Source organism: Heterodontus francisci, chromosome 41, assembly GCF_036365525.1.
Source record: "Heterodontus francisci isolate sHetFra1 chromosome 41, sHetFra1.hap1, whole genome shotgun sequence".
NCBI lineage: Eukaryota > Metazoa > Chordata > Chondrichthyes > Heterodontiformes > Heterodontidae > Heterodontus > Heterodontus francisci.
The window spans coordinates 9316304-9343194 of NC_090411.1; the positions used below are offsets into that span (position 1 = coordinate 9316304).

The 26891-nt window shown below is 54.5% G+C and overlaps 8 non-coding genes and 13 pseudogenes across 8 annotated transcripts; all 21 read left to right on the forward strand.

Annotated features, from left to right (window-relative positions):
• Positions 1 to 3709: 3709 nt before the first annotated feature.
• LOC137354243 (U2 spliceosomal RNA) lies at positions 3710 to 3886 on the forward strand (annotated as a pseudogene).
• A 386-nt stretch (positions 3887 to 4272) lies between these two features.
• Positions 4273 to 4463, forward strand: LOC137353755 (U2 spliceosomal RNA). Its single transcript, XR_010969907.1, has one exon. It is a non-coding gene; the product is annotated as a U2 spliceosomal RNA (small nuclear RNA).
• Positions 4464 to 4851: 388 nt separating this feature from the next.
• LOC137354817 (U2 spliceosomal RNA) lies at positions 4852 to 4944 on the forward strand (annotated as a pseudogene).
• An 864-nt stretch (positions 4945 to 5808) lies between these two features.
• LOC137354176 (U2 spliceosomal RNA) lies at positions 5809 to 5992 on the forward strand. Its single transcript, XR_010970308.1, has one exon. It is a non-coding gene; the product is annotated as a U2 spliceosomal RNA (small nuclear RNA).
• A 388-nt stretch (positions 5993 to 6380) lies between these two features.
• LOC137354700 (U2 spliceosomal RNA) lies at positions 6381 to 6483 on the forward strand (annotated as a pseudogene).
• A 2497-nt stretch (positions 6484 to 8980) lies between these two features.
• Positions 8981 to 9157, forward strand: LOC137354272 (U2 spliceosomal RNA; annotated as a pseudogene).
• A 386-nt stretch (positions 9158 to 9543) lies between these two features.
• Positions 9544 to 9646, forward strand: LOC137354701 (U2 spliceosomal RNA; annotated as a pseudogene).
• A 2497-nt stretch (positions 9647 to 12143) lies between these two features.
• LOC137354273 (U2 spliceosomal RNA) lies at positions 12144 to 12320 on the forward strand (annotated as a pseudogene).
• A 386-nt stretch (positions 12321 to 12706) lies between these two features.
• LOC137355094 (U2 spliceosomal RNA) lies at positions 12707 to 12897 on the forward strand. The gene has a single exon (XR_010970737.1). It is a non-coding gene; the product is annotated as a U2 spliceosomal RNA (small nuclear RNA).
• Positions 12898 to 13281: 384 nt separating this feature from the next.
• Positions 13282 to 13472, forward strand: LOC137353881 (U2 spliceosomal RNA). Its single transcript, XR_010970033.1, has one exon. It is a non-coding gene; the product is annotated as a U2 spliceosomal RNA (small nuclear RNA).
• A 386-nt stretch (positions 13473 to 13858) lies between these two features.
• LOC137355260 (U2 spliceosomal RNA) lies at positions 13859 to 14049 on the forward strand. Its single transcript, XR_010970893.1, has one exon. It is a non-coding gene; the product is annotated as a U2 spliceosomal RNA (small nuclear RNA).
• A 386-nt stretch (positions 14050 to 14435) lies between these two features.
• Positions 14436 to 14554, forward strand: LOC137354524 (U2 spliceosomal RNA; annotated as a pseudogene).
• Positions 14555 to 16685: 2131 nt separating this feature from the next.
• Positions 16686 to 16864, forward strand: LOC137354164 (U2 spliceosomal RNA; annotated as a pseudogene).
• Positions 16865 to 17250: 386 nt separating this feature from the next.
• LOC137354593 (U2 spliceosomal RNA) lies at positions 17251 to 17359 on the forward strand (annotated as a pseudogene).
• A 5200-nt stretch (positions 17360 to 22559) lies between these two features.
• Positions 22560 to 22746, forward strand: LOC137354438 (U2 spliceosomal RNA). Its single transcript, XR_010970437.1, has one exon. It is a non-coding gene; the product is annotated as a U2 spliceosomal RNA (small nuclear RNA).
• Positions 22747 to 23136: 390 nt separating this feature from the next.
• On the forward strand, positions 23137 to 23237 carry LOC137354742 (U2 spliceosomal RNA; annotated as a pseudogene).
• A 723-nt stretch (positions 23238 to 23960) lies between these two features.
• Positions 23961 to 24138, forward strand: LOC137354198 (U2 spliceosomal RNA; annotated as a pseudogene).
• A 388-nt stretch (positions 24139 to 24526) lies between these two features.
• LOC137353916 (U2 spliceosomal RNA) lies at positions 24527 to 24717 on the forward strand. Its single transcript, XR_010970066.1, has one exon. It is a non-coding gene; the product is annotated as a U2 spliceosomal RNA (small nuclear RNA).
• A 388-nt stretch (positions 24718 to 25105) lies between these two features.
• LOC137354769 (U2 spliceosomal RNA) lies at positions 25106 to 25240 on the forward strand (annotated as a pseudogene).
• A 297-nt stretch (positions 25241 to 25537) lies between these two features.
• LOC137354439 (U2 spliceosomal RNA) lies at positions 25538 to 25724 on the forward strand. Its single transcript, XR_010970438.1, has one exon. It is a non-coding gene; the product is annotated as a U2 spliceosomal RNA (small nuclear RNA).
• A 390-nt stretch (positions 25725 to 26114) lies between these two features.
• Positions 26115 to 26223, forward strand: LOC137354623 (U2 spliceosomal RNA; annotated as a pseudogene).
• Positions 26224 to 26891: the final 668 nt, after the last annotated feature.

A 26891-nucleotide genomic window follows, 5' to 3' on the forward strand; every position in this document is an offset into this window, starting at 1 on the left:
AGGAACATCCCGAAGGGGAAGGACTGGGACTAGCGAGGACAAATGGTATGGGAAGCAACAACTAATTTTTAGTAAAAAATGGGTGTAAGAATTGCTTCCATTAATGTGCGTAGCATTAAATCGACTACGCGATGTGTTTCAACCTTGGATTACCTTGCCAAGGTCAAAGCTGACCTACTGTTTCTGCAGGAGTGTGGAATACCACACCTCAGCACCTACAGGCAGTGGTCGCGATGGTGGTCCCACGGGCCATCGATCTGGTCGGGGGGTAATGACTGCCGTTCCTCCGGCCTGGGTATTCTGCTGCGGGGAGGTAACTTCACCATCTCCGAAGTTAAGGAGGTGGTGGGCGGCCGCCTCCTCGTAGCAGACGTGATGTACAACAACGCTCCGCTCCGGTTGATCAACGTGTACGCCCCGGTACAACGCAGCGAGCGGCTGACCGTCTTCCAGCAGCTCCCACTGCTGCTGGCGACGTCCAGGCCGGTCATCCTAGGCGGTGACTTCAACTGCATCATCGATGCGGCTGGACGATCCGGCAGTGTCGACAGCAAACTGGACGCTACGTCCAGATTCCTCATAGAAACAGTTAAGGATGCCAAACTGCACGACGTCTTCAGCAAACCTGCAGACGGAGCGCAGCGCAGATACACATGGTCAAGATCGGACGGGTCTGCCCGTTCCAGGATTGACTTCCTGTTTGTGTCCCGTGCTGTCACGGTCGGATCCACCGACGTCAAGCCGGTGTTCTTCTCCGACCACTGCCTCTTACTGGCCGACTGTCACTTACAGGACGACCAGCGGGTTGGCAGAGGGACGTGGAAGCTCAATGCGACACTGCTGACCCCAGAGAACGTTGAGGAACTCAAAAAGGATTACAATGGTTGGAGGACCGTGAAACCCCTCTTTGAGTCTCCAGTTCACTGGTGGGAAGCGATTAAGGAGAACATCAAGAGGTTCTTCATCCACAAAGGTGTTCAGAAGGCGAGAGAGAGACAGAGGGAACTGTCCCGACTCCAGAAAATTATGCAAAATCTACTCCGGTTGCAGTCAATGGGGGTCGAGGTCAAGGAGGACCTCCAAGAGGTGAAGAGCCAGCAGGCCTCGCTCTTTGCCAAGGAGGCCTCCAAGATCATCTTCCGGTCCAGAGTCCGCTCCATCGAGCAGGATGAGACGTGCTCGCGTTACTTCTTCCAAAAGGTACACAGAGAGAGCTCTGTTATCAGCAGCCTGAAGGAAGAAGATGGCTCGGTAACGTCTTCGCAGTCCGACATACTAAGGATCAGCAAATCCTTTTATGCTGGGCTGTATGACGCGAAGCCCACAGACAGCAGAGCCTCCCAGTCCTTCCTGTCATCTATCACAGAGGTCTTAGATGACAGCAGGAGGGAGGGACTGGACAAGCCGCTAACTCTGGACGAGCTGACAAAGGCCGTCGAGTCTTTCGAGGCGAGTAAAACTCCCGGGAGCGACGGCTTACCGGTCGAGTTGTACTCAGCCCTGTGGGACTGGGTCGGCCCGGACCTGCTGGAAGTATACGAGAGTATGCTCCTGGCCGGTAGCATGTCAGAATCCATGAGAAAAGGCATCATCACCCTCATTTACAAGCAGAAGGGGGAGAGGGTAGAAATCAGAAATTGGCGGCCCATCTCACTGCTTAATGTTGATTACAAGATTCTGTCCAAAGTCATAGCCAGTCGAGTCAAGTCTGCTCTGGAGCTGGTGATTCACCCCGATCAGACCTGTACTGTACCCGGCAGGAAGATCTCTGATAGCCTCGCGCTACTCAGGGATACGATCGCCTACGTACGGGACAGGAGGGTGGACACCTGCCTCATCAGCCTGGACCAGGAGAAGGCTTTTGACAGGATATCGCACACCTACATGATGGACGTGCTTTCCAAAATGGGGTTTGGGGAGGGAATCTGCAATTGGATCCAACTGCTCTACACAAACATCAGTAGCGCAGTCTCAATCAACGGGTGGGAATCTGAAAGTTTCCCGATCAAATCTGGAGTCAGACAGGGCTGTCCTCTTTCCCCGGTCTTGTTTGTTTGCTGTATTGAACCCTTTGCTGAGTCTATTAGGAAGGATGCGAGCATAAGAGGGGTGACAATCCCAGGCAGCGGAGGCACTCAGGTCAAAACCTCCCTGTACATGGATGACGTCGCCGTCTTCTGCTCGGATCCGCTGTCCGTGCGCAGACTGATGAGCATCTGCGACCAGTTCGAACTGGCCTCGGGAGCCAAAGTTAACCACGGCAAGAGCGAGGCCATGTTCTTTGGGAACTGGGCTGACCGATCCTTTGTCCCCTTCACCGTCAGGTCAGATTACCTGAAGGTGCTGGGGATATGGTTCGGAAGTGCCGGGGCGTGCACCAAAACATGGGAGGAGCGAGTAGCCAAGGTACGACAAAAGTTGGGCATGTGGGGGCAGCGATCTCTCTCCATTGTGGGTAAGAACCTGGTCATCAGGTGCGAGGCGCTCACGTTGTTGCTCTACGTGGCGCAGGTCTGGCCCATACCCCACTCCTGCGCCGTGGCAGTCACCCGAGCCATTTTCCGCTTCGTCTGGGGATCTAAAATGGACCGGGTCCGGAGGGACACGATGTTCAAATCTCTGGACATGGGCGGGAAAAATGTACCCAACGTGGCCCTCATCCTGATGACCACCTTCGTGTGCGGCTGCATCAAGCTATGTGTAGATCCCCAGTACGCAAACTCCAAGTGTCACTACGTGCTGAGGTTCTATCTGTCCCCGGTGTTGCGAAGGATGGGCCTGGTCACATTGCCGCGGAACGCTCCGTGCAGTTGGGACGTGCCGTACCACCTATCCTTCGTGGAGCAGTTTCTGCGGAAAAACACCTTTGACCACCGGTCCATCAGGCAGTGGTCTGCACGGAATGTCCTCAAGGCCCTACGGGAAAAGGAAACGGTGGATCCTGTCGGATGGTTCCCCGAGCAGACCGTCAAAGTCATTTGGCGGAATGCCTCATCACCAGAACTTTCAAACAAGCACCAAGACGTAGCTTGGCTGGTGGATCCTTCATGCACACCCGAAGTCTCGCCCCCTCCGCACAGTGCCCCCGCGTGGGCTGTGGTGGGGAAGAGACGGTCGCCCACCTCCTCCTGGAATGTGCCTTTGCAAAGCAGGTGTGGAAAGAGATGCAGTGGTTTTTGTCAAGGTTCATCCCAAGCAGCTCTGTAACACAGGAGTCTGTGCTCTACGGGCTGTTCCCAGGGACGCACACCGAGACAAACATCAACTGCTGCTGGAGGACTATCAATTCGGTGAAAGACGCCCTTTGGTCTGCCCGAAACTTGCTGGTCTTCCAGCGCAAAGAGTTGTCCACCACCGAATGTTGCAGACTGGCACATTCCAAGGTCCAGGACTACGTGCTGAGGGACGCACTAAAGCTTGGGGCAGCCGCAGCAAAGGCTCAATGGGGAAAGACCACAGTGTAAGGTTCCCCCACCAAGCTGGACTGAGGGGCTGGATCCATGGGAAACCCCTCGAACTGTATCGTTAATATTCTGAATTGCTGTAAATGTAAAACTGTAATTGACATGACAATTGAGAAACGGAAGGGTTGGGAAGAAACTCATGACAGTATTGAAGGAAACTGATCTCCCTTGCAATGTTTGTATTTTTTGGTGCTGTTTGGAAACTGTTTGGCAATGTAATTTTTACAGATTTTTATGAATAAAGTATATTTTGGAAATAAAAAAAAAAATCTGTTCTTATCAGTTTAATATCTGATACGTCCCCTATCTGGGGACCAAATATTAAATTGATTTTTGGGACAGGGAGATGGAACAGGGGCTTGCCCCGTCCACTCCATGCATCCACCTGGTATTGCAGTGTTTCCAGGAGCGGTGCAGCTTCCCCCCTCCATGGGGGCGAGACCCCTGCTGAAAAATAGAATTCGCAATAGTGACGGCGCTGCTGCTCGGCTGACTTTGCTGCAGTTTTCCGTGGGCGCTACGCTGCCCCCTGTTGGATTGCCCCGCAGTTGCAGGCCGCCCTTTGCTGCCCAGCGCGCGCGTGTCTTTTTTCCTGCGCAATGCCTCGCGCAGAAGCGCAAGGAATGGCTGCGCGTGGCATGCACGCGTGCTTTCCTTTCTGCTTGCAAGGCCCGGCAACAAAAGGAGCTCTGGCTCAAAGACCGCCCGCCGTCGCCTCTTTCGCCCTAGGCTCGCCCACCCGGCGGCTACTTTGAGGTAGAGGCCGCACGCCGGGCCTGACGCGCGCAGCAAACGCAGTTTTAGGGCCATCGCTTCTCGGCCTTTTGGCTAAGATCAAGTGTAGTATCTGTTCTTATCAGTTTAATATCTGATACGTCCCCTATCTGGGGACCAAATATTAAATTGATTTTTGGGACAGGGAGATGGAGCAGGGGCTTGCCTCGTCCACTCCATGCATCCACCTGGTATTGCAGTGTTTCCAGGAGCGGTGCAGCTTCCCCCCTCCATGGGGGCGAGACCCCTGCCGAAAAATAGAATTCGCAATAGTGACGGCGCTGCTGCTCGGCTGACTTTGCTGCAGTTTTCCGTGGGCGCTACGCTGCCCCCTGTTGGATTGCCCCGCAGTTGCAGGCCGCCCTTTGCTGCCCAGCGCGCGCGGTTGTCGTTATTCCTGCGCAATGCCTCGCGCAGAAGCGCAAGAAATGGCTGCGCGTGGCATGCACGCGTGCTTTCCTTTCTGCTTGCAAGGCCCGGCAACAAAAGGAGCTCTGGCTCAAAGACCGCCCGCCGTCGCCTCTTTCGCCCTAGGCTCGCCCACCCGGCGGCTACTTTGAGGTAGAGGCCGCACGCCGGGCCTGACGCGCGCAGCAAACGCAGTTTTACGGCCATCGCTTCTCGGCCTTTTGGCTAAGATCAAGTGTAGTATCTGTTTGCCGTACCACCTATCCTTCGTGGAGCAGTTTCTGCGGAAAAACACCTTTGACCACCGGTCCATCAGGCAGTGGTCTGCACGGAATGTCCTCAAGGCCCTACGGGAAAAGGAAACGGTGGATCCTGTCGGATGGTTCCCCGAGCAGACCGTCAAAGTCATTTGGCGGAATGCCTCATCACCAGAACTTTCAAACAAGCACCAAGACGTAGCTTGGCTGGTGGTGAGAAGGGCCCTCCCCGTCAGATCCTTCATGCACACCCGAAGTCTCGCCCCCTCCGCACAGTGCCCCCGCGTTGGCTGTGGTGGGGAAGAGACGGTCGCCCACCTCCTCCTGGAATGTGGCTTTGCAAAGCAGGTGTGGAAAGAGATGCAGTGGTTTTTGTCAAGGTTCGTCCCAAGCAGCTCTGTAACACAGGAGTCTGTGCTCTACGGGCTGTTCCCAGGGACGCACACCGAGACAAACATCAACTGCTGCTGGAGGACTATCAATTCGGTGAAAGACGCCCTTTGGTCTGCCCGAAACTTGCTGGTCTTCCAGCGCAAAGAGTTGTCCACCACCGAATGTTGCAGACTGGCACATTCCAAGGTCCAGGACTACGTGCTGAGGGACGCACTAAAGCTTGGGGCAGCCGCAGCAAAGGCTCAATGGGGAAAGACCACAGTGTAAGGTTCCCCCACCAAGCTAGACTGAGGGGCTGGATCCATGGGAAACCCCTCGAACTGTATCATTAATATTCTGAATTGCTGTAAATGTAAAACTGTAATTGACATGACAATTGAGAAACGGAAGGGTTGGGAAGAAACTCATGACAGTATTGAAGGAAACTGATCTCCCTTGCAATGTTTGTATTTTTTGGTGCTGTTTGGAAACTGTTTGGCAATGTAATTTTTACAGATTTTTATGAATAAAGTATATTTTGGAAAAAAAAAAATAAAAAAAGTATCTGTTCTTATCAGTTTAATATCTGATACGTCCCCTATCTGGGGACCAAATATTAAATTGATTTTTGGGACAGGGAGATGGAACAGGGGCTTGCCCCGTCCACTCCATGCATCCACCTGGTATTGCAGTGTTTCCAGGAGCGGTGCAGCTTCCCCCCTCCATGGGGGCGAGACCCCTGCCGAAAAATAGAATTCGCAATAGTGACGGCGCTGCTGCTCGGCTGACTTTGCTGCAGTTTTCCGTGGGCGCTACGCTGCCCCCTGTTGGATTGCCCCGCAGTTGCAGGCCGCCCTTTGCTGCCCAGCGCGCGCGGTTGTCGTTATTCCTGCGCAATGCCTCGCGCAGAAGCGCAAGGAATGGCTGCGCGTGGCATGCACGCGTGCTTTCCTTTCTGCTTGCAAGGCCCGGCAACAAAAGGAGCTCTGGCTCAAAGACCGCCCGCCGTCGCCTCTTTCGCCCTAGGCTCGCCCACCCGGCGGCTACTTTGAGGTAGAGGCCGCACGCCGGGCCTGACGCGCGCAGCAAACGCAGTTTTACGGCCATCGCTTCTCGGCCTTTTGGCTAAGATCAAGTGTAGTATCTGTTCTTATCATTTTATTTCTTCCAAAAGGTACACAGAGAGAGCTCTGTTATCAGCAGCCTGAAGGAAGAAGATGGCTCGGTAACGTCTTCGCAGTCCGACATACTAAGGATCAGCAAATCCTTTTATGCTGGGCTGTATGACGCGAAGCCCACAGACAGCAGAGCCTCCCAGTCCTTCCTGTCATCTATCACAGAGGTCTTAGATGACAGCAGGAGGGAGGGACTGGACAAGCCGCTAACTCTGGACGAGCTGACAAAGGCCGTCGAGTCTTTCGAGGCGAGTAAAACTCCCGGGAGCGACGGCTTACCGGTCGAGTTGTACTCGGCCCTGTGGGACTGGGTCGGCCCGGACCTGCTGGAAGTATACGAGAGTATGCTCCTGGCCGGTAGCATGTCAGAATCCATGAGAAAAGGCATCATCACCCTCATTTACAAGCAGAAGGGGGAGAGGGTAGAAATCAGAAATTGGCGGCCCATCTCACTGCTTAATGTTGATTACAAGATTCTGTCCAAAGTCATAGCCAGTCGAGTCAAGTCTGCTCTGGAGTTGGTGATTCACCCCGATCAGACCTGTACTGTACCCGGCAGGAAGATCTCTGATAGCCTCGCGCTACTCAGGGATACGATCGCCTACGTACGGGACAGGAGGGTGGACACCTGCCTCATCAGCCTGGACCAGGAGAAGGCTTTTGACAGGATATCGCACACCTACATGATGGACGTGCTTTCCAAAATGGGGTTTGGGGAGGGAATCTGCAATTGGATCCAACTGCTCTACACAAACATCAGTAGCGCAGTCTCAATCAACGGGTGGGAATCTGAAAGTTTCCCGATCAAATCTGGAGTCAGACAGGGCTGTCCTCTTTCCCCGGTCTTGTTTGTTTGCTGTATTGAACCCTTTGCTGAGTCTATTAGGAAGGATGCGAGCTTAAGAGGGGTGACAATCCCAGGCAGCGGAGGCACTCAGGTCAAAACCTCCCTGTACATGGATGACGTCGCCGTCTTCTGCTCGGATCCGCTGTCCGTGCGCAGACTGATGAGCATCTGCGACCAGTTCGAACTGGCCTCGGGAGCCAAAGTTAACCACGGCAAGAGCGAGGCCATGTTCTTTGGGAACTGGGCTGACCGATCCTTTGTCCCCTTCACCGTCAGGTCAGATTACCTGAAGGTGCTGGGGATATGGTTCGGAAGGGCCGGGGCGTGCACCAAAACATGGGAGGAGCGAGTAGCCAAGGTACGACAAAAGTTGGACATGTGGGGGCAGCGATCTCTCTCCATTGTGGGTAAGAACCTGGTCATCAGGTGCGAGGCGCTCACGTTGTTGCTCTACGTGGCGCAGGTCTGGCCCATACCCCACTCCTGCGCCGTGGCAGTCACCCGAGCCATTTTCCGCTTCGTCTGGGGATCTAAAATGGACCGGGTCCGGAGGGACACGATGTTCAAATCTCTGGACATGGGCGGGAAAAATGTACCCAACGTGGCCCTCATCCTGATGACCACCTTCGTGTGCGGCTGCATCAAGCTAGGTGTAGATCCCCAGTACGCAAACTCCAAGTGTCACTACGTGCTGAGGTTCTATCTGTCCCCGGTGTTGCGAAGGATGGGCCTGGTCACATTGCCGCGGAACGCTCCGTGCAGTTGGGCGGCGCCGTACCACCTATCCTTCGTGGAGCAGTTTCTGCGGAAAAACACCTTTGACCACCGGTCCATCAGGCAGTGGTCTGCACGGAATGTCCTCAAGGCCCTACGGGAAAAGGAAACGGTGGATCCTGTCGGATGGTTCCCCGAGCAGACCGTCAAAGTCATTTGGCGGAATGCCTCATCACCAGAACTTTCAAACAAGCACCAAGACGTAGCTTGGCTGGTGGTGAGAAGGGCCCTCCCCGTCAGATCCTTCATGCACACCCGAAGTCTCGCCCCCTCCGCACAGTGCCCCCGCGTTGGCTGTGGTGGGGAAGAGACGGTCGCCCACCTCCTCCTGGAATGTGCCTTTGCAAAGCAGGTGTGGAAAGAGATGCAGTGGTTTTTGTCAAGGTTCATCCCAAGCAGCTCTGTAACACAGGAGTCTGTGCTCTACGGGCTGTTCCCAGGGACGCACACCGAGACAAACATCAACTGCTGCTGGAGGACTATCAATTCGGTGAAAGACGCCCTTTGGTCTGCCCGAAACTTGCTGGTCTTCCAGCGCAAAGAGTTGTCCACCGCCGAATGTTGCAGACTGGCACATTCCAAGGTCCAGGACTACGTGCTGAGGGACGCACTAAAGCTTGGGGCAGCCGCAGCAAAGGCTCAATGGGGAAAGACCACAGTGTAAGGTTCCCCCACCAAGCTGGACTGAGGGGCTGGATCCATGGGAAACCCCTCGAACTGTATCGTTAATATTCTGAATTGCTGTAAATGTAAAACTGTAATTGACATGACAATTGTGAAACGGAAGGGTTGGGAAGAAACTCATGACAGTATTGAAGGAAACTGATCTCCCTTGCAATGTTTGTATTTTTTGGTGCTGTTTGGAAACTGTTTGGCAATGTAATTTTTACAGATTTTTATGAATAAAGTATATTTTGGAAACAAAAAAAAAAATCTGTTCTTATCAGTTTAATATCTGATACGTCCCCTATCTGGGGACCAAATATTAAATTGATTTTTGGGACAGGGAGATGGAACAGGGGCTTGCCCCGTCCACTCCATGCATCCACCTGGTATTGCAGTGTTTCCAGGAGCGGTGCAGCTTCCCCCCTCCATGGGGGCGAGACCCCTGCTGAAAAATAGAATTCGCAATAGTGACGGCGCTGCTGCTCGGCTGACTTTGCTGCAGTTTTCCGTGGGCGCTACGCTGCCCCCTGTTGGATTGCCCCGCAGTTGCAGGCCGCCCTTTGCTGCCCAGCGCGCGCGTGTCTTTTTTCCTGCGCAATGCCTGGCGCAGAAGCGCAAGGAATGGCTGCGCGTGGCATGCACGCGTGCTTTCCTTTCTGCTTGCAAGGCCCGGCAACAAAAGGAGCTCTGGCTCAAAGACCGCCCGCCGTCGCCTCTTTCGCCCTAGGCTCGCCCACCCGGCGGCTACTTTGAGGTAGAGGCCGCACGCCGGGCCTGACGCGCGCAGCAAACGCAGTTTTACGGCCATCGCTTCTCGGCCTTTTGGCTAAGATCAAGTGTAGTATCTGTTCTTATCATTTTATTTCTTCCAAAAGGTACACAGAGAGAGCTCTGTTATCAGCAGCCTGAAGGAAGAAGATGGCTCGGTAACGTCTTCGCAGTCCGACATACTAAGGATCAGCAAATCCTTTTATGCTGGGCTGTATGACGCGAAGCCCACAGACAGCAGAGCCTCCCAGTCCTTCCTGTCATCTATCACAGAGGTCTTAGATGACAGCAGGAGGGAGGGACTGGACAAGCCGCTAACTCTGGACGAGCTGACAAAGGCCGTCGAGTCTTTCGAGGCGAGTAAAACTCCCGGGAGCGACGGCTTACCGGTCGAGTTGTACTCGGCCCTGTGGGACTGGGTCGGCCCGGACCTGCTGGAAGTATACGAGAGTATGCTCCTGGCCGGTAGCATGTCAGAATCCATGAGAAAAGGCATCATCACCCTCATTTACAAGCAGAAGGGGGAGAGGGTAGAAATCAGAAATTGGCGGCCCATCTCACTGCTTAATGTTGATTACAAGATTCTGTCCAAAGTCATAGCCAGTCGAGTCAAGTCTGCTCTGGAGTTGGTGATTCACCCCGATCAGACCTGTACTGTACCCGGCAGGAAGATCTCTGATAGCCTCGCGCTACTCAGGGATACGATCGCCTACGTACGGGACAGGAGGGTGGACACCTGCCTCATCAGCCTGGACCAGGAGAAGGCTTTTGACAGGATATCGCACACCTACATGATGGACGTGCTTTCCAAAATGGGGTTTGGGGAGGGAATCTGCAATTGGATCCAACTGCTCTACACAAACATCAGTAGCGCAGTCTCAATCAACGGGTGGGAATCTGAAAGTTTCCCGATCAAATCTGGAGTCAGACAGGGCTGTCCTCTTTCCCCGGTCTTGTTTGTTTGCTGTATTGAACCCTTTGCTGAGTCTATTAGGAAGGATGCGAGCTTAAGAGGGGTGACAATCCCAGGCAGCGGAGGCACTCAGGTCAAAACCTCCCTGTACATGGATGACGTCGCCGTCTTCTGCTCGGATCCGCTGTCCGTGCGCAGACTGATGAGCATCTGCGACCAGTTCGAACTGGCCTCGGGAGCCAAAGTTAACCACGGCAAGAGCGAGGCCATGTTCTTTGGGAACTGGGCTGACCGATCCTTTGTCCCCTTCACCGTCAGGTCAGATTACCTGAAGGTGCTGGGGATATGGTTCGGAAGGGCCGGGGCGTGCACCAAAACATGGGAGGAGCGAGTAGCCAAGGTACGACAAAAGTTGGACATGTGGGGGCAGCGATCTCTCTCCATTGTGGGTAAGAACCTGGTCATCAGGTGCGAGGCGCTCACGTTGTTGCTCTACGTGGCGCAGGTCTGGCCCATACCCCACTCCTGCGCCGTGGCAGTCACCCGAGCCATTTTCCGCTTCGTCTGGGGATCTAAAATGGACCGGGTCCGGAGGGACACGATGTTCAAATCTCTGGACATGGGCGGGAAAAATGTACCCAACGTGGCCCTCATCCTGATGACCACCTTCGTGTGCGGCTGCATCAAGCTAGGTGTAGATCCCCAGTACGCAAACTCCAAGTGTCACTACGTGCTGAGGTTCTATCTGTCCCCGGTGTTGCGAAGGATGGGCCTGGTCACATTGCCGCGGAACGCTCCGTGCAGTTGGGCGGCGCCGTACCACCTATCCTTCGTGGAGCAGTTTCTGCGGAAAAACACCTTTGACCACCGGTCCATCAGGCAGTGGTCTGCACGGAATGTCCTCAAGGCCCTACGGGAAAAGGAAACGGTGGATCCTGTCGGATGGTTCCCCGAGCAGACCGTCAAAGTCATTTGGCGGAATGCCTCATCACCAGAACTTTCAAACAAGCACCAAGACGTAGCTTGGCTGGTGGTGAGAAGGGCCCTCCCCGTCAGATCCTTCATGCACACCCGAAGTCTCGCCCCCTCCGCACAGTGCCCCCGCGTTGGCTGTGGTGGGGAAGAGACGGTCGCCCACCTCCTCCTGGAATGTGCCTTTGCAAAGCAGGTGTGGAAAGAGATGCAGTGGTTTTTGTCAAGGTTCATCCCAAGCAGCTCTGTAACACAGGAGTCTGTGCTCTACGGGCTGTTCCCAGGGACGCACACCGAGACAAACATCAACTGCTGCTGGAGGACTATCAATTCGGTGAAAGACGCCCTTTGGTCTGCCCGAAACTTGCTGGTCTTCCAGCGCAAAGAGTTGTCCACCGCCGAATGTTGCAGACTGGCACATTCCAAGGTCCAGGACTACGTGCTGAGGGACGCACTAAAGCTTGGGGCAGCCGCAGCAAAGGCTCAATGGGGAAAGACCACAGTGTAAGGTTCCCCCACCAAGCTGGACTGAGGGGCTGGATCCATGGGAAACCCCTCGAACTGTATCGTTAATATTCTGAATTGCTGTAAATGTAAAACTGTAATTGACATGACAATTGTGAAACGGAAGGGTTGGGAAGAAACTCATGACAGTATTGAAGGAAACTGATCTCCCTTGCAATGTTTGTATTTTTTGGTGCTGTTTGGAAACTGTTTGGCAATGTAATTTTTACAGATTTTTATGAATAAAGTATATTTTGGAAACAAAAAAAAAAATCTGTTCTTATCAGTTTAATATCTGATACGTCCCCTATCTGGGGACCAAATATTAAATTGATTTTTGGGACAGGGAGATGGAACAGGGGCTTGCCCCGTCCACTCCATGCATCCACCTGGTATTGCAGTGTTTCCAGGAGCGGTGCAGCTTCCCCCCTCCATGGGGGCGAGACCCCTGCTGAAAAATAGAATTCGCAATAGTGACGGCGCTGCTGCTCGGCTGACTTTGCTGCAGTTTTCCGTGGGCGCTACGCTGCCCCCTGTTGGATTGCCCCGCAGTTGCAGGCCGCCCTTTGCTGCCCAGCGCGCGCGTGTCTTTTTTCCTGCGCAATGCCTGGCGCAGAAGCGCAAGGAATGGCTGCGCGTGGCATGCACGCGTGCTTTCCTTTCTGCTTGCAAGGCCCGGCAACAAAAGGAGCTCTGGCTCAAAGACCGCCCGCCGTCGCCTCTTTCGCCCTAGGCTCGCCCACCCGGCGGCTACTTTGAGGTAGAGGCCGCACGCCGGGCCTGACGCGCGCAGCAAACGCAGTTTTACGGCCATCGCTTCTCGGCCTTTTGGCTAAGATCAAGTGTAGTATCTGTTCTTATCAGTTTAATATCTGATACGTCCCCTATCTGGGGACCAAATATTAAATTGATTTTTGGGACAGGGAGATGGAACAGGGGCTTGCCCCGTCCACTCCATGCATCCACCTGGTATTGCAGTGTTTCCAGGAGCGATGCAGCTTCCCCCCTCCATGGGGGCGAGACCTCTGCTGAAAAATAGAATTCGCAATAGTGACGGCGCTGCTGCTCGGCTGACTTTGCTGCAGTTTTCCGTGGGCGCTACGCTGCCCCCTGTTGGATTGCCCCGCAGTTGCAGGCCGCCCTTTGCTGCCCAGCGCGCGCGTCTTTTTTTCTGCGCAATGCCTCGTGAAGAAGCGCAAGGAATGGCTGCGCGTGGCATGCACGCGTGCTTTCCTTTCTGCTTGCAAGGCCCGGCAACAAAAGGAGCTCTGGCTCAAAGACCGCCCGCCGTCGCCTCTTTCGCCCTAGGCTCGCCCACCCGGCGGCTACTTTGAGGTAGAGGCCGCACGCCGGGCCTGACGCGCGCAGCAAACGCAGTTTTACGGCCATCGCTTCTCGGCCTTTTGGCTAAGATCAAGTGTAGTATCTGTTCTTATCAGTTTAATATCTGATACGTCCCCTATCTGGGGACCAAATATTAAATTGATTTTTGGGACAGGGAGATGGAGCAGGGGCTTGCCCCGTCCACTCCATGCATCCACCTGGTATTGCAGTGTTTCCAGGAGCAGTGCAGCTTCCCTCCTCCATGGGGGCCAGACCCCTGCTGAAAAATAGAATTCGCAATAGTGACGGCGCTGCTGCTCGGCTGACTTTGCTGCAGTTTTCTGTGGGTGCTACGCTGCCCCCTGTTGGATTGCCCCGCAGTTGCAGGCCGCCCTTTGCTGCCCAGCGCGCGCGTGTCTTTTTTCCTGCGCAATGCCTCGCGCAGAAGCGCAAGGAATGGCTGCGCGTGGCATGCACGCGTGCTTTCCTTTCTGCTTGCAAGGCCCGGCAACAAAAGGAGCTCTGGCTCAAAGACCGCCCGCCGTCGCCTCTTTCGCCCTAGGCTCGCCCACCCGGCGGCTACTTTGAGGTAGAGGCCGCACGCCGGGCCTGACGCGCGCAGCAAACGCAGTTTTACGGCCATCGCTTCTCGGCCTTTTGGCTAAGATCAAGTGTAGTATCTGTTCTTATCAGTTTAATATCTGATACGTCCCCTATCTGGGGACCAAATATTAAATTGATTTTTGGGACAGGGAGATGGAACAGGGGCTTGCCCCGTTCACTCCATGCATCCACCTGGTATTGCAGTGTTTCCAGGAGCGGTGCAGCTTCCCCCCTCCATGGGGGCGAGACCCCTGTTGAAAAATAGAATTCGCAATAGTGACGGCGCTGCTGCTCGGCTGACTTTGCTGCAGTTTTCCGTGGGCGCTACGCTGCCCCCTGTTGGATTGCCCCGCAGTTGCAGGCCGCCCTTTGCTGCCCAGCGCACGCGTGTCTTTTTTCCTGCGCAATGCCTCGCGCAGAAGCGCAAGGAATGGCTGCGCGTGGCATGCACGCGTGCTTTCCTTTCTGCTTGCAAGGCCCGGCAACAAAAGGAGCTCTGGCTCAAAGACCGCCCGCCGTCGCCTCTTTCGCCCTAGGCTTGCCCACCCGGCGGCTACTTTGAGGTAGAGGCCGCACGCCGGGCCTGACGCGCGCAGCAAACGCAGTTTTACGGCCATAGCTTCTCGGCCTTTTGGCCAAGATCAAGTGTAGTATCTGTTCTTATCAGTTTAACAAGAGTATGCTCCTGGCCGGCAGCATGTCAGAGACCATGAGAAAAGGCATCATCACCCTCATTTACAAGCAGAAGGGGGAGAGGGCAGAAATCAGAAATTGGCGGCCCATCTCACTGCTTAATGTTGATTACAAGATTCTGTCCAAAGTCATAGCCAGTCGAGTCAAGTCTGCTCTGGAGTTGGTGATTCACCCTGATCAGACCTGTACTGTACCCGGCAGGAAGATCTCTGATAGCCTCGCGCTACTCAGGGATACGATCGCCTACGTACAGGACAGGAGGGTGGACACCTGCCTCATCAGCCTGGACCAGGAGAAGGCTTTTGACAGGATATCGCACACCTACATGATGGACGTGCTTTCCAAAATGGGGTTTGGGGAGGGAATCTGCAATTGGATCCAACTGCTCTACACAAACATCAGTAGCGCAGTGTCAATCAACGGGTGGGAATCTGAAAGTTTCCCGATCAAATCTGGAGTCAGACAGGGCTGTCCTCTTTCCCCGGTCTTGTTTGTTTGCTGTATTGAACCCTTTGCTGAGTCTATTAGGAAGGATGCGAGCATAAGAGGGGTGACAATCCCAGGCAGCGGAGGCACTCAGGTCAAAACCTCCCTGTACATGGATGACGTCGCCGTCTTCTGCTCGGATCCGCTGTCCGTGCGCAGACTGATGAGCATCTGCGACCAGTTCGAACTGGCCTCGGGAGCCAAAGTTAACCACGGCAAGAGCGAGGCCATGTTCTTTGGGAACTGGGCTGACCGATCCTTTGTCCCCTTCACCGTCAGGTCAGATTACCTGAAGGTGCTGGGGATATGGTTCGGAAGGGCCGGGGCGTGCACCAAAACATGGGAGGAGCGAGTAGCCAAGGTACGACAAAAGTTGGGCATGTGGGGGCAGCGGTCTCTCTCCATTGTGGGTAAGAACCTGGTCATCAGGTGCGAGGCGCTCACGTTGTTGCTCTACGTGGCGCAGGTCTGGCCCATACCCCACTCCTGCGCCGTGGCAGTCACCCGAGCCATTTTCCGCTTCGTCTGGGGATCTAAAATGGACCGGGTCCGGAGGGACACGATGTTCAAATCTCTGGACAAGGGCGGGAAAAATGTACCCAACGTGGCCCTCATCCTGATGACCACCTTCGTGTGCGGCTGCATCAAGCTATGTGTCGATCCCCAGTACGCAAACTCCAAGTGTCACTACGTGCTGAGGTTCTATCTGTCCCCGGTGTTGCGAAGGATGGGCCTGGTCACATTGCCGCGGAACGCTCCGTGCAGTTGGGCGGCGCCGTACCACCTATCCTTCGTGGAGCAGTTTCTGCGGAAAAACACATTTGACCACCGGTCCATCAGGCAGTGGTCTGCACGGAATGTCCTCAAGGCCCTACGGGAAAAGGAAACGGTGGATCCTGTCGGATGGTTCCCCGAGCAGACCGTCAAAGTCATTTGGCGGAATGCCTCATCACCAGAACTTTCAAACAAGCACCAAGACGTAGCTTGGCTGGTGGTGAGAAGGGCCCTCCCCGTCAGATCCTTCATGCACACCCGAAGTCTCGCCCCCTCCGCACAGTGCCCCCGCGTTGGCTGTGGTGGGGAAGAGACGGTCGCCCACCTCCTCCTGGAATGTGCCTTTGCAAAGCAGGTGTGGAAAGAGATGCAGTGGTTTTTGTCAAGGTTCATCCCAAGCAGCTCTGTAACACAGGAGTCTGTGCTCTACGGGCTGTTCCCAGGGACGCACATCGAGACAAACATCAACTGCTGCTGGAGGGCTATCAATTCGGTGAAAGACGCCCTTTGGTCTGCCCGAAACTTGCTGGTCTTCCAGCGCAAAGAGTTGTCCACCACCGAATGTTGCAGACTGGCACATTCCAAGGTCCAGGACTACGTGCTGAGGGACGCACTAAAGCTTGGGGCAGCCGCAGCAAAGGCTCAATGGGGAAAGACCACAGTGTAAGGTTCCCCCACCAAGCTGGACTGAGGGGCTGGAACCATGGGAAGCCCCTCGAACTGTATCGTTAATATTCTCAATTGCTGTAAATGTAAAACTGTAATTGACATGACAATTGTGAAACGGAAGGGTTGGGAAGAAACTCATGACATTATTGAAAGAAACTGATCTCTTTTGCAATGTTTGTATTTTTTCGTGCTGTTTGGAAACTGTTTGGCAATGTAATTTTTACAGATTTTTATGAATAAAGTATATTTTGGAAATAAAAAAAAAAGTATCTGTTCTTATCAGTTTAATATCTGATACGTCCCCTATCAGGGGACCAAATATTAAATTGATTTTTGGGACAGGGAGATGGAACAGGGGCTTGCCCCGTCCACTCCATGCATCCACCTGGTATTGCAGTGTTTCCAGGAGCGATGCAGCTTCCCCCCTCCATGGGGGTGAGACCCCTGCTGAAAAATAGAATTCGCAATAGTGACGGCGCTGCTGCTCGGCTGACTTTGCTGCAGTTTTCCGTGGGCGCTACGCTGCCCCCTGTTGGATTGCCCCGCAGTTGCAGGCCGCCCTTTGCTGCCCAGCGCACGCGTGTCTTTTTTCCTGCGCAATGCCTCGCGCAGAAGCGCAAGGAATGGCTGCGCGTGGCATGCACGCGTGCTTTCCTTTCTGCTTTCAAGGCCCGGCAACAAAAGGAGCTCTGGCTCAAAGACCGCCCGCCGTCGCCTCTTTCGCCCTAGGCTCGCCCACCCGGCGGCTACTTTGAGGTAGAGGCCGCACGCCGGGCCTGACGCGCGCAGCAAACGCAGTTTTACGGCCATCACTTCTCGGCCTTTTGGCTAAGATCAAGTGTAGTATCTGTTCTTATCAGTGCTTATTTGATTGAGAAGAGACCATGATCATTGCTTTTTGATCCTGGGGAAGCTTTGAGTAAAATGGCTATAACCAATTTTCGAGCTTCGGGCCAGGGAGTGCGCAACACCGTTCGGGTGGTCGTGAAGGACAAGGAAGGAGATGCACCGGTCGATCGCACCTTCTTCATCAAGAAAATTCTCTTCGATTGCTGCGGATTTCAAGCGACGGACGTCTTCTGCCTGCAGGATTTCCCCAGCAGTGGATACTTCGACGTGACGTTCCGGAACGTGGCGGGATGCATCAAGTTCCTGAAGGCGTTCAAGGAGAAAGGGGACCGGGCGCCACTGTCGATCCTCACAGCGGAGCCGCTCTTCACGCTTCCGTCACAACGGGACCGGGTGGTGACGATTCACCTCTACAACCCCCATGTTCCGGTGGTGGATGTACTCACCTTTCTCGCCAGGTACGTCGAGGTGGCCGGCAGCAGCACTGATGTCAAGGACCCCTTTGGGATCTGGACCAGCAAGCGGCAGGTCAAGGTGACCTTGAAGGTAGATCCCAGTGGAGCCATCATCCACCCTCCCTCCAGCTTCGCTATCGGGGGAAGTCGAGGCTTCTTGGTCTACGCTGGGCAGCCCAGAGTTTGTCGCACCTGTGGCAAATCTGGTCACATGGCAGCCAACTGCAGCACGGTTGTTTGCAAGAACTGCAAGGAGGAAGGCCATCAGACCAAGGACTGTAAGCAGACTAAGTGTTGCAACTTGTGCGGTGCGGCAGGCCATCTCTACAAGACCTGTCCCAAACGTTGTCAAAGCTATGCTCAGGCGGCAAGGTCCAAGGAATGGCCGGGCGAAGGTTCGACGAAGGCGTCCGCTGTTCGAAAGGAGACCAGCAACCTTCTCCGCAGTGAGGAACTTCAACCTGAGAAGGAAGGGGAGGCGGCTGAAACCAACGACCCAGCACCTACCCAGCGCCCGGAAACCCCTCCCCCACAGACAGAATCAATGGAGGAGGAGGCAGCAGATGGACAAACAGGTCAGTGGCAAGTGGTCCAGAGGAGAACCACAAAGAAAAAACATCCCAAAGCCACCACCCAAACCAGTGGCAAGAGGAGGCTCTCTTCTGAATCAGACTGCAACAACTCCTCTTCACTGGACGGGGAAATGCTGGAACGACAGCCCCTTCAAAAGAGGCGGCAGAACTCCGAGATGGATGATAAAGCATCCCAGCCCCCGGGCACTGGAAGCTGTGATGGGCCCAGCGTGCCCCAACCCCAATGCCCCACACGTAACGACGTGGCCAACGCATCTCAGCTCCAGGACACCGGGAGCAAAGACACGTCTGGCGCACCTGAGCTCCGGGAGACCGGGAGCTGTGATGTTTTCGAGGAGGAACAGATGGAAGCAGCTGAGGACAACCCAATCCTCTCTGCCTACAAGACCCCCCCGATGTCACCCGAGCGGCACAAACCCTGCAGGAAAAATCAGGAGGGGTTTCTGAGCCCAACCAACGTGAAACTGCTTGCGCATACGATGGGTATGCAGGAACATCCCGAAGGGGAAGGACTGGGACTAGCGAGGACAAATGGTATGGGAAGCAACAACTAATTTTTAGTAAAAAATGGGTGTAAGAATTGCTTCCATTAATGTGCGTAGCATTAAATCGACTACGCGATGTGTTTCAACCTTGGATTACCTTGCCAAGGTCAAAGCTGACCTACTGTTTCTGCAGGAGTGTGGAATACCACACCTCAGCACCTACAGGCAGTGGTCGCGATGGTGGTCCCACGGGCCATCGATCTGGTCGGGGGGTAATGACTGCCGTTCCTCCGGCCTGGGTATTCTGCTGCGGGGAGGTAACTTCACCATCTCCGAAGTTAAGGAGGTGGTGGGCGGCCGCCTCCTCGTAGCAGACGTGATGTACAACAACGCTCCGCTCCGGTTGATCAACGTGTACGCCCCGGTACAACGCAGCGAGCGGCTGACCGTCTTCCAGCAGCTCCCACTGCTGCTGGCGACGTCCAGGCCGGTCATCCTAGGCGGTGACTTCAACTGCATCATCGATGCGGCTGGACGATCCGGCAGTGACGACAGCAAACTGGACGGTACGTCCAGATTCCTAAGAGAAACAGTTAAGGATGCCAAACTGCACGACGTCTTCAGCAAACCTGCAGACGGAGCGCAGCGCAGATACACATGGTCAAGATCGGACGGGTCTGCCCGTTCCAGGATTGACTTCCTGTTTGTGTCCCGTGCTGTCACGGTCGGATCCACCGACGTCAAGCCGGTGTTCTTCTCCGACCACTGCCTCTTACTGGCCGACTGTCACTTACAGGACGACCAGCGGGTTGGCAGAGGGACGTGGAAGCTCAATGCGACACTGCTGACCCCAGAGAACGTTGAGGAACTCAAAAGGGATTACAATGGTTGGAGGACCGTGAAACCCCTCTTTGAGTCTCCAGTTCACTGGTGGGAAGCGATTAAGGAGAACATCAAGAGGTTCTTCATCCACAAAGGTGTTCAGAAGGCGAGAGAGAGACAGAGGGAACTGTCCCGACTCCAGAAAATTATGCAAAATCTACTCCGGTTGCAGTCAATGGGGGTCGAGGTCAAGGAGGACCTCCAAGAGGTGAAGAGCCAGCAGGCCTCGCTCTTTGCCAAGGAGGCCTCCAAGATCATCTTCCGGTCCAGAGTCCGCTCCATCGAGCAGGATGAGACGTGCTCGCGTTACTTCTTCCAAAAGGTACACAGAGAGAGCTCTGTTATCAGCAGCCTGAAGGAAGAAGATGGCTCGGTAACGTCTTCGCAGTCCGACATACTAAGGATCAGCAAATCCTTTTATGCTGGGCTGTATGACGCGAAGCCCACAGACAGCAGAGCCTCCCAGTCCTTCCTGTCATCTATCACAGAGGTCCTAGATGACAGCAGGAGGGAGGGACTGGACAAGCCGCTAACTCTGGACGAGCTGACAAAGGCCGTCGAGTCTTTCGAGGCGAGTAAAACTCCCGGGAGCGACGGCTTACCGGTCGAGTTGTACTCGGCCCTGTGGGACTGGGTCGGCCCGGACCTGCTGGAAGTATACGAGAGTATGCTCCTGGCCGGTAGCATGTCAGAATCCATGAGAAAAGGCATCATCACCCTCATTTACAAGCAGAAGGGGGAGAGGGTAGAAATCAGAAATTGGCGGCCCATCTCACTGCTTAATGTTGATTACAAGATTCTGTCCAAAGTCATAGCCAGTCGAGTCAAGTCTGCTCTGGAGCTGGTGATTCACCCCGATCAGACCTGTACTGTACCCGGCAGGAAGATCTCTGATAGCCTCGCGCTACTCAGGGATACGATCGCCTACGTACGGGACAGGAGGGTGGACACCTGCCTCATCAGCCTGGACCAGGAGAAGGCTTTTGACAGGATATCGCACACCTACATGATGGACGTGCTTTCCAAAATGGGGTTTGGGGAGGGAATCTGCAATTGGATCCAACTGCTCTACACAAACATCAGTAGCGCAGTGTCAATCAACGGGTGGGAATCTGAAAGTTTCCCGATCAAATCTGGAGTCAGACAGGGCTGTCCTCTGTCCCCGGTCTTGTTTGTTTGCTGTATTGAACCCTTTGCTGAGTCTATTAGGAAGGATGCGAGCATAAGAGGGGTGACAATCCCAGGCAGCGGAGGCACTCAGGTCAAAACCTCCCTGTACATGGATGACGTCGCCGTCTTCTGCTCGGATCCGCTGTCCGTGCGCAGACTGATGAGCATCTGCGACCAGTTCGAACTGGCCTCGGGAGCCAAAGTTAACCACGGCAAGAGCGAGGCCATGTTCTTTGGGAACTGGGCTGACCGATCCTTTGTCCCCTTCACCGTCAGGTCAGATTACCTGAAGGTGCTGGGGATATGGTTCGGAAGGGCCGGGGCGTGCACCAAAACATGGGAGGAGCGAGTAGCCAAGGTACGACAAAAGTTGGGCATGTGGGGGCAGCGATCTCTCTCCATTGTGGGTAAGAACCTGGTCATCAGGTGTGAGGCGCTCACGTTGTTGCTCTACGTGGCGCAGGTCTGGCCCATACCCCACTCCTGCGCCGTGGCAGTCACCCGAGCCATTTTCCGCTTCGTCTGGGGATCTAAAATGGACCGGGTCCGGAGGGACACGATGTTCAAATCTCTGGACATGGGCGGGAAAAATGTACCCAACGTGGCCCTCATCCTGATGACCACCTTCGTGTGCGGCTGCATCAAGCTATGTGTAGATCCCCAGTACGCAAACTCCAAGTGTCACTACGTGCTGAGGTTCTATCTGTCCCCGGTGTTGCGAAGGATGGGCCTGGTCACATTGCCGCGGAACGCTCCGTGCAGTTGGGACGTGCCGTACCACCTATCCTTCGTGGAGCAGTTTCTGCGGAAAAACACCTTTGACCACCGGTCCATCAGGCAGTGGTCTGCACGGAATGTCCTCAAGGCCCTACGGGAAAAGGAAACGGTGGATCCTGTCGGATGGTTCCCCGAGCAGACCGTCAAAGTCATTTGGCGGAATGCCTCATCACCAGAACTTTCAAACAAGCACCAAGACGTAGCTTGGCTGGTGGTGAGAAGGGCCCTCCCCGTCAGATCCTTCATGCACACCCGAAGTCTCGCCCCCTCCGCACAGTGCCCCCGCGTTGGCTGTGGTGGGGAAGAGACGGTCGCCCACCTCCTCCTGGAATGTGCCTTTGCAAAGCAGGTGTGGAAAGAGATGCAGTGGTTTTTGTCAAGGTTCATCCCAAGCAGCTCTGTAACACAGGAGTCTGTGCTCTACGGGCTGTTCCCAGGGACGCACACCGAGACAAACATCAACTGCTGCTGGAGGACTATCAATTCGGTGAAAGACGCCCTTTGGTCTGCCCGAAACTTGCTGGTCTTCCAGCGCAAAGAGTTGTCCACCACCGAATGTTGCAGACTGGCACATTCCAAGGTCCAGGACTACGTGCTGAGGGACGCACTAAAGCTTGGGGCAGCCGCAGCAAAGGCTCAATGGGGAAAGACCACAGTGTAAGGTTCCCCCACCAAGCTGGACTGAGGGGCTGGAACCATGGGAAGCCCCTCGAACTGTATCGTTAATATTCTCAATTGCTGTAAATGTAAAACTGTAATTGACATGACAATTGTGAAACGGAAGGGTTGGGAAGAAACTCATGACATTATTGAAAGAAACTGATCTCTTTTGCAATGTTTGTATTTTTTCGTGCTGTTTGGAAACTGTTTGGCAATGTAATTTTTACAGATTTTTATGAATAAAGTATATTTTGGAAATAAAAAAAAAAAAAAAAAAAAATCTGTTCTTATCAGTTTAATATCTGATACGTCCCCTATCTGGGGACCAAATATTAAATTGATTTTTGGGACAGGGAGATGGAGCAGGGGCTTGCCCCGTCCACTCCATGCATCCAACTGGTATTGCAGTGTTTCCAGGAGCGGTGCAGCTTCTCCCCTCCATGGGGGCGAGATCCCTGCTGAAAAATAGAGTTCGCAATAGTGACGGCGCTGCTGCTCGGCTGACTTTGCTGCAGTTTTCCCTGGGCGCTACGCTGCCCCCTGTTGGATTGCCCCGCAGTTGCAGGCCGCCCTTTGCTGCCCAGCGCGCGCGCGCGTGTCTTTGTTCCTGCGCAATGCCTCGCGCAGAAGCGCGAGGAATGGCTGCGCGTGGCATGCACGCGTGCTTTCCTTTCTGCTTGCAAGGCCCGGCAACAAAAGGAGCTCTGGCTCAAAGACCGCCCGCCGTCGCCTCTTTCGCCCGAGGCTCGCCCACCCGGCGGCTACTTTGACGTAGAGGCCGCACGCCGGGCCTGACGCGCGCAGCAAACGCAGTTTTAGGGCCATCGCTTCTCGGCCTTTTGGCTAAGATCAAGTGTAGTATCTGTTCTTATCAGTGCAGACCGTCAAAGTCATTTGGCGGAATGCCTCATCACCAGAACTTTCAAACAAGCACCAAGACGTAGCTTGGCTGGTGGTGAGAAGGGCCCTCCCCGTCAGGTCCTTCATGCACACCCGAAGTCTCGCCCCCTCCGCACAGTGCCCCCGCGTTGGCTGTGGTGGGGAAGAGACGGTCGCCCACCTCCTCCTGGAATGTGCCTTTGCAAAGCAGGTGTGGAAAGAGATGCAGTGGTTTTTGTCAAGGTTCATCCCAAGCAGCTCTGTAACACAGGAGTCTGTGCTCTACGGGCTGTTCCCAGGGACGCACACCGAGACAAACATCAACTGCTGCTGGAGGACTATCAATTCGGTGAAAGACGCCCTTTGGTCTGCCCGAAACTTGCTGGTCTTCCAGCGCAAAGAGTTGTCCACCACCGAATGTTGCAGACTGGCACATTCCAAGGTCCAGGACTACGTGCTGAGGGACGCACTAAAGCTTGGGGCAGCCGCAGCAAAGGCTCAATGGGGAAAGACCACAGTGTAAGGTTCCCCCACCAAGCTGGACTGAGGGGCTGGAACCATGGGAAGCCCCTCGAACTGTATCGTTAATATTCTCAATTGCTGTAAATGTAAAACTGTAATTGACATGACAATTGTGAAACGGAAGGGTTGGGAAGAAACTCATGACATTATTGAAAGAAACTGATCTCTTTTGCAATGTTTGTATTTTTTCGTGCTGTTTGGAAACTGTTTGGCAATGTAATTTTTACAGATTTTTATGAATAAAGTATATTTTGGAAATAAAAAAAAAGTATCTGTTCTTATCAGTTTAATATCTGATACGTCCCCTATCTGGGGACCAAATATTAAATTGATTTTTGGGACAGGGAGATGGAGCAGGGGCTTGCCCCGTCCACTCCATGCATCCACCTGGTATTGCAGTGTTTCCAGGAGCGGTGCAGCTTCCCCCCTCCATGGGGGCGAGACCCCTGCTGAAAAATAGAGTTCGCGATAGTGACGGCGCTGCTGCTCGGCTGACTTTGCTGCAGTTTTCCCTGGGCGCTACGCTGCCCCCTGTTGGATTGCCCCGCAGTTGCAGGCCGCCCTTTGCTGCCCAGCGCGCGCGCGTGTCTTTGTTCCTGCGCAATGCCTCGCGCAGAAGCGCGAGGAATGGCTGCGCGTGGCATGCACGCGTGCTTTCCTTTCTGCTTGCAAGGCCCGGCAACAAAAGGAGCTCTGGCTCAAAGACCGCCCGCCGTCGCATCTTTCGCCCGAGGCTCGCCCACCCGGCGGCTACTTTGACGTAGAGGCCGCACGCCGGGCCTGACGCGCGCAGCAAACGCAGTTTTACGGCCATCGCTTCTCGGCCTTTTGGCTAAGATCAAGTGTAGTATCTGTTCTTATCAGTTTAATATCTGATACGTCCCCTATCTGGGGACCAAATATTAAATTGATTTTTGGGACAGGGAGATGGAGCAGGGGCTTGCCCCGTCCACTCCATGCATCCAACTGGTATTGCAGTGTTTCCAGGAGCGGTGCAGCTTCCCCCCTCCATGGGGGCGAGACCCCTGCTGAAAAATAGAGTTCGCAATAGTGACGGCGCTGCTGCTCGGCTGACTTTGCTGCAGTTTTCCCTGGGCGCTACGCTGCCTCCTGTTGGATTGCCCCGCAGTTGCAGGCCGCCCTTTGCTGCCCAGCGCGCGCGCGTGTCTTTGTTCCTGCGCAATGCCTCGCGCAGAAGCGCGAGGAATGGCTGCGCGTGGCATGCACGCGTGCTTTCCTTTCTGCTTGCAAGGCCCGGCAACAAAAGGAGCTCTGGCTCAAAGACCGCCCGCCGTCGCCTCTTTCGCCCGAGGCTCGCCCACCCGGCGGCTACTTTGACGTAGAGGCCGCACGCCGGGCCTGACACGCGCAGCAAACGCAGTTTTACGGCCATCGCTTCTCGGCCTTTTGGCTAAGATCAAGTGTAGTATCTGTTCTTATCAGTTCCAGCGCAAAGAGTTGTCCACCACCGAATGTTGCAGACTGGCACATTCCAAGGTCCAGGACTACGTGCTGAGGGACGCACTAAAGCTTGGGGCAGCCGCAGCAAAGGCTCAATGGGGAAAGACCACAGTGTAAGGTTCCCCCACCAAGCTGGACTGAGGGGCTGGAACCATGGGAAGCCCCTCGAACTGTATCGTTAATATTCTCAATTGCTGTAAATGTAAAACTGTAATTGACATGACAATTGTGAAACGGAAGGGTTGGGAAGAAACTCATGACATTATTGAAAGAAACTGATCTCTTTTGCAATGTTTGTATTTTTTCGTGCTGTTTGGAAACTGTTTGGCAATGTAATTTTTACAGATTTTTATGAATAAAGTATATTTTGGAAATAAAAAAAAAAAAAAAAAAAAATCTGTTCTTATCAGTTTAATATCTGATACGTCCCCTATCTGGGGACCAAATATTAAATTGATTTTTGGGACAGGGAGATGGAGCAGGGGCTTGCCCCGTCCACTCCATGCATCCAACTGGTATTGCAGTGTTTCCAGGAGCGGTGCAGCTTCTCCCCTCCATGGGGGCGAGATCCCTGCTGAAAAATAGAGTTCGCAATAGTGACGGCGCTGCTGCTCGGCTGACTTTGCTGCAGTTTTCCCTGGGCGCTACGCTGCCCCCTGTTGGATTGCCCCGCAGTTGCAGGCCGCCCTTTGCTGCCCAGCGCGCGCGCGCGTGTCTTTGTTCCTGCGCAATGCCTCGCGCAGAAGCGCGAGGAATGGCTGCGCGTGGCATGCACGCGTGCTTTCCTTTCTGCTTGCAAGGCCCGGCAACAAAAGGAGCTCTGGCTCAAAGACCGCCCGCCGTCGCCTCTTTCGCCCGAGGCTCGCCCACCCGGCGGCTACTTTGACGTAGAGGCCGCACGCCGGGCCTGACGCGCGCAGCAAACGCAGTTTTAGGGCCATCGCTTCTCGGCCTTTTGGCTAAGATCAAGTGTAGTATCTGTTCTTATCAGTGCTTATTTGATTGAGAAGAGACCATGATCATTGCCTTTTGATCCTGGGGAAGCTTTGAGTGAAATGGCTATAACCAATTTTCGAGCTTCGGGCCAGGGAGTGCGCAACACCGTTCGGGTGGTCGTGAAGGACAAGGAAGGAGATGCACCGGTCGATCGCACCTTCTTCATCAAGAAAATTCTCTTCGATTGCTGCGGATTTCAAGCGACGGACGTCTTCTGCCTGCAGGATTTCCCCAGCAGTGGATACTTCGACGTGACGTTCCGGAACGTGGCGGGATGCATCAAGTTCCTGAAGGCGTTCAAGGAGAAAGGGGACCGGGCGCCACTGTCGATCCTCACAGCGGAGCCGCTCTTCACGCTTCCGTCACAACGGGACCGGGTGGTGACGATTCACCTCTACAACCCCCATGTTCCGGTGGTGGATGTACTCACCTTTCTCGCCAGGTACGTCGAGGTGGCCGGCAGCAGCACTGATGTCAAGGACCCCTTTGGGATCTGGACCAGCAAGCGGCAGGTCAAGGTGACCTTGAAGGTAGATCCCAGTGGAGCCATCATCCACCCTCCCTCCAGCTTCGCTATCGGGGGAAGTCGAGGCTTCTTGGTCTACGCTGGGCAGCCCAGAGTTTGTCGCACCTGTGGCAAATCTGGTCACATGGCAGCCAACTGCAGCACGGTTGTTTGCAAGAACTGCAAGGAGGAAGGCCATCAGACCAAGGACTGTA